The sequence below is a fragment of the Austrofundulus limnaeus genome, unplaced genomic scaffold (assembly GCF_001266775.1).
Source record: "Austrofundulus limnaeus strain Quisiro unplaced genomic scaffold, Austrofundulus_limnaeus-1.0 Scaffold13, whole genome shotgun sequence".
Lineage (NCBI taxonomy): Eukaryota > Metazoa > Chordata > Actinopteri > Cyprinodontiformes > Rivulidae > Austrofundulus > Austrofundulus limnaeus.
The window spans coordinates 4,102,027-4,109,221 of record NW_013952415.1 but is presented as its reverse complement, the minus strand read 5'-3'; the positions used below and the strand labels follow the sequence as shown (position 1 = coordinate 4,109,221).

General features: G+C 38.0%; 1 long non-coding RNA gene across 1 annotated transcript in view; it reads left to right on the top strand.

Annotated features, from left to right (window-relative positions):
* LOC106513606 (uncharacterized) overlaps positions 1 to 6,892 on the top strand; it is a 78,530-nt gene extending 71,638 nt beyond the window's left edge. The window contains exon 3 of the long non-coding RNA XR_001309808.1: positions 6,866 to 6,892. This is a non-coding gene — a long non-coding RNA (uncharacterized LOC106513606). The remainder of the gene's footprint in view (positions 1 to 6,865) is intronic.
* The last annotated feature ends 303 nt before the right edge of the window (positions 6,893 to 7,195 follow it).

Here is a 7,195-nt window from a genome sequence, read left to right as displayed (position 1 = left end):
CCCCACCCCCCCACACACACACCAAAATCCATAAATATCATTTAATGAGCAGGGCTACAGAAAATTTGGGGAAAATTACAGGTAGACTGAGTTTTAGACACTGTAACTGTCATTATTTCTTCTGTGTGTCTGTGTGTCACTGGTGCAGTGTACATGTCTCTGTGTTTTAATAAAACATCCATGTTTTTCCCACACTAAAGCTAATATGTGCAACAAAGCTAGCAGGGAGAACTGAAAGTGACTGTCACATTTTCTAGTTAAAGTGTTACAGCTCATGAATTGTTTTACTCTCCTGAATGAAATATAGACTTTTACAGTGGTGGAGAAAAGCATTGTTCAAAAAATGGAAGTCTGAGTAATGTAGCAGGACCCACTTGGATTTTTTTCTCTAAACTTTATTCTTTTTTTTTTTTTTTACTCCAATCAGTTTCACAGCAACAGTACAGACAGCCTATGGCCTTGGCCCGTACTAGGAAAACACAACAATCCCCCATTAACAGCCCAGCTGTCCCAAGCTGAGGCTGCAAAACTAAACTTCTACCAATATCTCTTCAGGCTCTTCCTGGTTGCACCCCTGAAGGTGCTAACTTTTACRTCAGACGTCAGAATGTAACCAGCCCTTGTTTATGCTACAGCAGGAACACACATTGATAAGACACACACCAACTCTCATTCTGTTTCAATTTAAGGTGGCAACGATCAGAATGTAAAATGTAAAAAACACAGTATCTAACATTCAATCATTTACAAAAATTTTACCACTGCCATCATTTTTGCAGTTTGTGGCCATATTGTAGCAGCACTAGCCTGACAACAAACCCAAAATCCCCGAGCTTCGTACAGAGGATCTGGAACCTCAGCTATTGAAAAGCGATTTCTTGCTGGAGGCGTGGACTCGGTTGAAGTTTAAAACAATTGGATCTAATTTACCCAGTTGCTAGCATTTGGCCATGATGTATGCAGTGCGCCAGTTTGACTGTGAAGGAAGCTAAGCTAAGAAGCTAACCGGAAATTGCATGTGCTGTAAACAACTATCCACTACTAGGAAGAGAGAAGTACGGAGCTGAACGARGTGGCTGTAAATGAGAGCTGCAGGCTTTGTGAGACTAATTTAATTTAATTTGGAAGCCTTGTCAACACGGACTGGCTTCAATCACTTCCTCCACTGCCATTGCTACAGGCAGACTGAAACCGCGCAGAAAATAGACGTCGTTCACAACTCCTCCTCCTGTTCGCTGATTGGCCCGGTTAAAATACTACCGGAGAAATCCTTGTCTATGGTAGAAATATAAGATAAATCTTGTGCCAGATCCTGATGAGACAAGATTTATCCCATAGCGAAGGCCCAGACAGAGCAGAGAAGGGAAACTAGAATTGAGCAGAACTTTGGAGGAAGGCAAGGGCCAGGCTATAGCAGCAATATTTTGATGCTGGGAATGCTGCAGGATAGGATGGATTACAGCTAAATGTCGCTGCCAGTATTTGCATAGAAGTAGTGAGTTGGACCGGCAGAAACCCCCCACAAAATACCAGAATTTTTATTAGAAGGACTAAAACAGTGACACATTAAACCAGGGTTTGCATCAACGCCTTTGTTTCAGTAAACTCATCTGACTCACTGAGAGTCAATCAGTGTCGCCAGGCTGACACTGTGAATAAGATTTTATTCTTAATGTTTTGCCTGGTAAAATAAAGGTTAAATAAAAAACAAATAAATAAATATCTTCCCTTATCCTTTTTCCTCATRTGTTAACTCCTCTGCTCGCCTACCATTCCTAATCTCCCCCTTCTTTTCAACATTTATCGCTCCATTCCCCCACATTTCCTCACTATTCGTCTATTTTTTTTACTTTTTTCCCTTTAATTCTCTTCTGCACAAAACAGGATCCTCCACTCTCCTGCTGACATTCAATGAGCAAATAGGACTGTGCTGTCAGCAAGATACTAACCATATGCCAGCACAACGACGCAGCAATGCCATTTTTACACACTATAAAGCGCTGAGCTGTGATTATGGAGGTATGCTAATAAAACAGTTCTGTGAAGACAGAGCTGGCAGAGTTGCTCTGACTGAGAGGGCAAAGAGAGTGGATAAAACGGCTGCATAATTACAAGGGAGGGCTATATGTGTGTGCATGTGTGTGTGTTTGAACGGTGCGGGTGTAGGACACGTGTGATGGAAGGGTTCAATATGTGTGTGGGCATGTCAGTGCGGTTTTTGTCCGCGTGTATGAAAGTCTTGGAGTGGTTTCATGTGAAAATGTGTGTGTGTTTCTGAGGTCGGGCATGTGTGCCAGCTCTATAAAGAGACTCATCTGCTGCACAGGATTAGTCAATAACTGGCACCTTTCCTTGATAACTAGCTCAGTTTTAAGGTACTGGGTTTTAATTTACTGTCCTGGCCTACACAAGATATGTTTGCTTCATTAAGTGGACAGAACGTTCAGACAAATATATAATCTATTTAAATTTTAGCTTTATTTTATTGAGTGCATTATCACAATCAAAAATTCACTTTTGTTATGGCCGCAGCTATGACTCAAAGCCTAAAACTTTCTTAATCAAAGAGCACCTTGTGCAGGCATTAAAGTTTAAAGTAGCCTCACGATCCAAAAATGTGCTTTATCTCAACCTCTAAAACTCAATATCACCCTCACAGAAACTGACGTACACAAGAACTCACACACGCTCAAATACCACGGACCCATTACCGAGTAATGCTCGCTCCTATCATTATCTCGGGGAAACTGTGATCAAACAAGTGTTTCGCTAATGATCTGCTCTATTTTTCTAAACCACTATCACATGCGTGCACAACAACMAAATTTACTCTCAGACCACAGTTGAATTCACCCCTCTGTGTAATCCATCATTTTCTGGATAGATGCTTGGATAAAAACATAGCGCAGGTGGTGCAAACCGTAAAAAACAACCTCATCCTAATGTGAAGCATTCCTTCTGTCTTTCTTTTCTGCAAGTATTTATTTGATTAAGCCAATGAATAAAAAAGGTGTTGAACATAATCCTTTCAGAAAGTCATCACATGCGTACTTTTTTAAATTGCAAGCAGATTGTTTTTGATATTTGTCAAAACAATTCAGCACTAGCATCTAAAAAGTACAATGCAGCATTTAATACTGAATAACAGTGAATGACACATTTATGAGCTTCCTCTCGTGTTCATAGTGACAGTGTGACAAAAATCCTCTCATCTTTGTTCAGCAAGGTTACAGATTTCAAACCAGAACTTAAGCGTTTTCTGTTTTTTTTAGCATGTGCCACTTTGATGACTATGTGCAAAGCTAAATCCTCTGACACTAATAACAATGACAAATCCCACACTTTGACCAAAGCAGTCTCTACTTTCCTGACTAATCTTTCAGTTATGTTGAGGCAAACTTGATTATAGGTCTTACTTTTGTAGAATGTGACCTTTCAGTCTTTTTTTTTCTTTTGGAAGGATTTCACTGCTTGGTATTTATAAACGTTACACCACACTTTTGTCTTTGAAAATGTCAAAATGATAGCACACACCAGATAAAGATATGCATCAATAGAATCCTGTTTTTTTAACACAAAAATGTTAATATATTGTACAGACTATTCAAATAATAAGAGCATTTGTTAAAAAACAAAACAAAAACAAACCACAGGAAATAACATTATCAACATTATATATCAAATTGGAAAGCTTAAGGTAGACTCAAGGCATCTTGCTGCCCACAAAATAATTGGTAAAGCCATTCCAAATGTGAAAGATGTCATTGAAAAATATAAATACACTAAAGAAACGTGCATCAAGTAACAAAATGCAGCAAATCATTTAGTTTTAGGCCATACAAAAGCTGCTACTCACATTTTTTTTGTATTCATGTTCAGGAGAACAGCAAATAGCTGGACAATAATTGGATTTGTCTGTGTAGAAGCAAAACTTTTTTCACGTCAGAGCTTGTTAGGTTCTGTAGTACAAGCACAAGGATCCATCAGAGTACAGATAACAGGTTCTGAAAAGAAAAAAATTATAATCAGTCTCATGGGATAAAGGGGGGCATTGCTCACATACAGCAGCCAAATATCCTCATTTAAAAATTGTTGATTAAATATTTCAAAGGCGATATGGCTTCCCATGCTGCTCACTCGTGATTAGACTGAGGAATTTCACATAACTCAGCTATATCTTTTCCTTTTCTCCCATTGCCATTCAAAGTTCATCCCCCCTTTCATCTCAGCTTACACTTTTTTAACGTCTCACTTCACAACCTTGCTTTTATTTATAGCTGTTTTTTTACCTAGTTCCTCCTCTTTTTGTCTCCTCAATTATTTTTCCTCCATTTCTTTCCTTTCGCTCCTCAAACTTTTGTCAACTTAGTGGATGTAACATTGTTGCCTCTCATGGCCACTTCATGATTCTTTACAGTCACAGAAGCACATGCACAGTCTCTCTGTGCCAATTTATTGGCTATATTAAAGTCAAGCCCATTAAACTTGAAGCCGAGATCTTGATTTGTCAATACCCAATGGCCTGTGTCCTAATTGGCAGGCCTATGAGGCAGAGCAGAGGGACTTACTACTTCATTAAGGAGCAAAGAGATGCCAAGATTGGACGCAACAGTGTATGTGTGCATGTGACTGCATGTCGGCTCTACTCATTTATAGAATGTCTTCTATAAATAATGTCATTTATACATTTTTAATATTAAAAGTTCTCACACTGTCATACACATTAGCTGTGTTTCTACTGCAAATGTGCGCAAAACTTTGTCGATATTCTGTTAATTTTTAAAAAACACAGTTTCGCAACTGCAGTGTTTCCATTAAGTAAGAAATGCTATTAAAGTCACGCGTGAATATGTTTGTTCCCATGATAAGTCATTACAAACATGGCGGCAATGGATGTAAACACATAGCATATTGCTACCGCGACACTAGCGCTCATCATCAGAGGAGACGTTGGTGTCTTTTATTGAGGCTTTCCAGCAACAAGTCCCTTTGGAGCGGCTATGCTGTGTTTTTGGGAAATTGTAGTCGGTGAGTTTACTATTTTATACTACTTCTGTGATATTAATACTATTTCTACTTCCTGTTATCTTCTTTGTCATCGTCTTTTTCACCAGTAGAAACAGCCGGTTGTTGATCACGTGACTCCCGTGATGCGAAAAATGTGTTTCCATTGCAGTTTTGCGAAAAACACCAATTTTGATATGGCTGAAATACCACCTCATCCTAGCGTATTTTTTTTGTCAAAAAACATAATTTTTATCTAAATTTATGTGTTTCCATTGAGCAAATTTATTTTCTAAATTCTAATTTGTGCATTTTCATGGTCAGTGGAAACACAGCTATTGTGTAATACACACTTATACCTCCGTCATCCTTATCTGTGTTGTTGTTGGGKTTTTTTCTGCCCACTTGTACTCATCCTTTTACTCTTGCCTCAGTTTGTCTCCGTTTTCTGTTTTTATCCGATCACCAGGACAGCAACCCCCTACCAGCTTGCTCACACTAGGCTGTCAGCACAGTGTTTTTTTTATTTTTTATTTTTTATTTTTTATTTTTATGCGAATGAACCGACTGAGCTGGAATTCACAACCCATAAAATCAAGAAAAAGTACAAGCAAACTGGCAGACAGAGCAACAGTGGTACTACAGCGTGTCAGTGTAATTTTCCTGAGTGCATTTATGTGCGTGCACAGTGGAAGTTGAAATCAATCATGTGCACACATGCATGTGTCTCATGTGTTGCTCGCGCTTGATGTTGGCTCATGCCTTTGCAGGATTTGTGTGTTGAGAATTCAAAATGTAGCACTGTAAATAAAGCTGGGGTGTTGGACAAAAAGCATCCCAGTTTTTCATCTCTTTTCCCTGCTGATTTTGAGCGATTATTGGGAATCTTTGACAATTAATTACATATGTGTATAAGCAGTAAATGCCTTGTTTAAGGTGATAATTTACTTATTTTTTTTGTTTGTTTATTTGACAGCTCTTTAGCCTCTAATCTAAGTTTAGTGTATTTTTGAAATTGCAGTCTTGCTCTTCCCTGAGCCACAACCCTCTGGTTCATTTAAAGTGTTTTACAATCACATCACTGAGGAAGAATATAGAAATAGACTAAACAAATTATCATAATGAATGTTAATGTGTCATTGAAAAACAGCCACTAAAGTGCATCTTTAAGCTTCGCGTCAGGATGGAGATTTTTAAAGATGACAAGGAGGTTGTTTATCATACTTGTTCCTGACGTTAATATGTTGTGGAAAATTCACTTTAGCTGCAAAAACAGAACTGGTGGAAATCATCTGCATCATTTGTATTCTGTGTACTCTGTTGTACATTTTAAATTCTCCCTGAGACACTCAAATCCCTTGCAATCACTTGTGTTCTGTGTAAAGGACCTTAATTGCAATGTTTGACATTTTTACACTTAATTATAACACATTTATCATAGCTACAGGTGATAGCATTAGAGTCTGTGAGTAAAATATATAGAGAATGAGTTACACAAATACATGCTGTTGACAGGACAATTTGCACAAAACTATGTGCAATACATCAACTCACATACTGGTTTGAAATATTTGTTCTGTGCTAAATAGATACAAATTCAGTTGTGACTTTTATGAGCTCAGTCTCACTAATATCTGGAATTTAAAATCTAAACAAAAGCTTCACACACTGGCTTTACGCTACACTTTCACACCCTATGGACCACCAGATGAGCATCAAGAAGAAAAGTCTTTAGATGGCATCAGCTGAAGTATTGTGAAACTGTCAAACTGTTTATTTATTTGCATGATTATGTTTAGGCTGTTTTATTTCATACTTTTATTTTGTGCACAACTGACATTTTGACACGTTCTGCTTAAAGGATTTTGATGAGTAGCTGACATCACAGATGCTTGAATTTTCCACTCATCGCTGCACATCTACAGAGTGAAAACTACTGACAAGTGAAGTGAGTAACACTGATCATCTCAACTAAAACACAATACTTTGTTGTTAACCTTTTGACACATCCACTGGCAGAATCAAGTAGATTATCACAAGGGGAAAAAAAACTGCTTCAAAATTCTAAAAGTTGGCTCCGTGTTTGTCTGTGTGACAACGACCTAAAAACTTGTGTTTCAAAAATAGCATCAGAAAAAGATGACCAAAGGAGAACAATGGGAAGTAGAGGACCCATATATCTATATATATA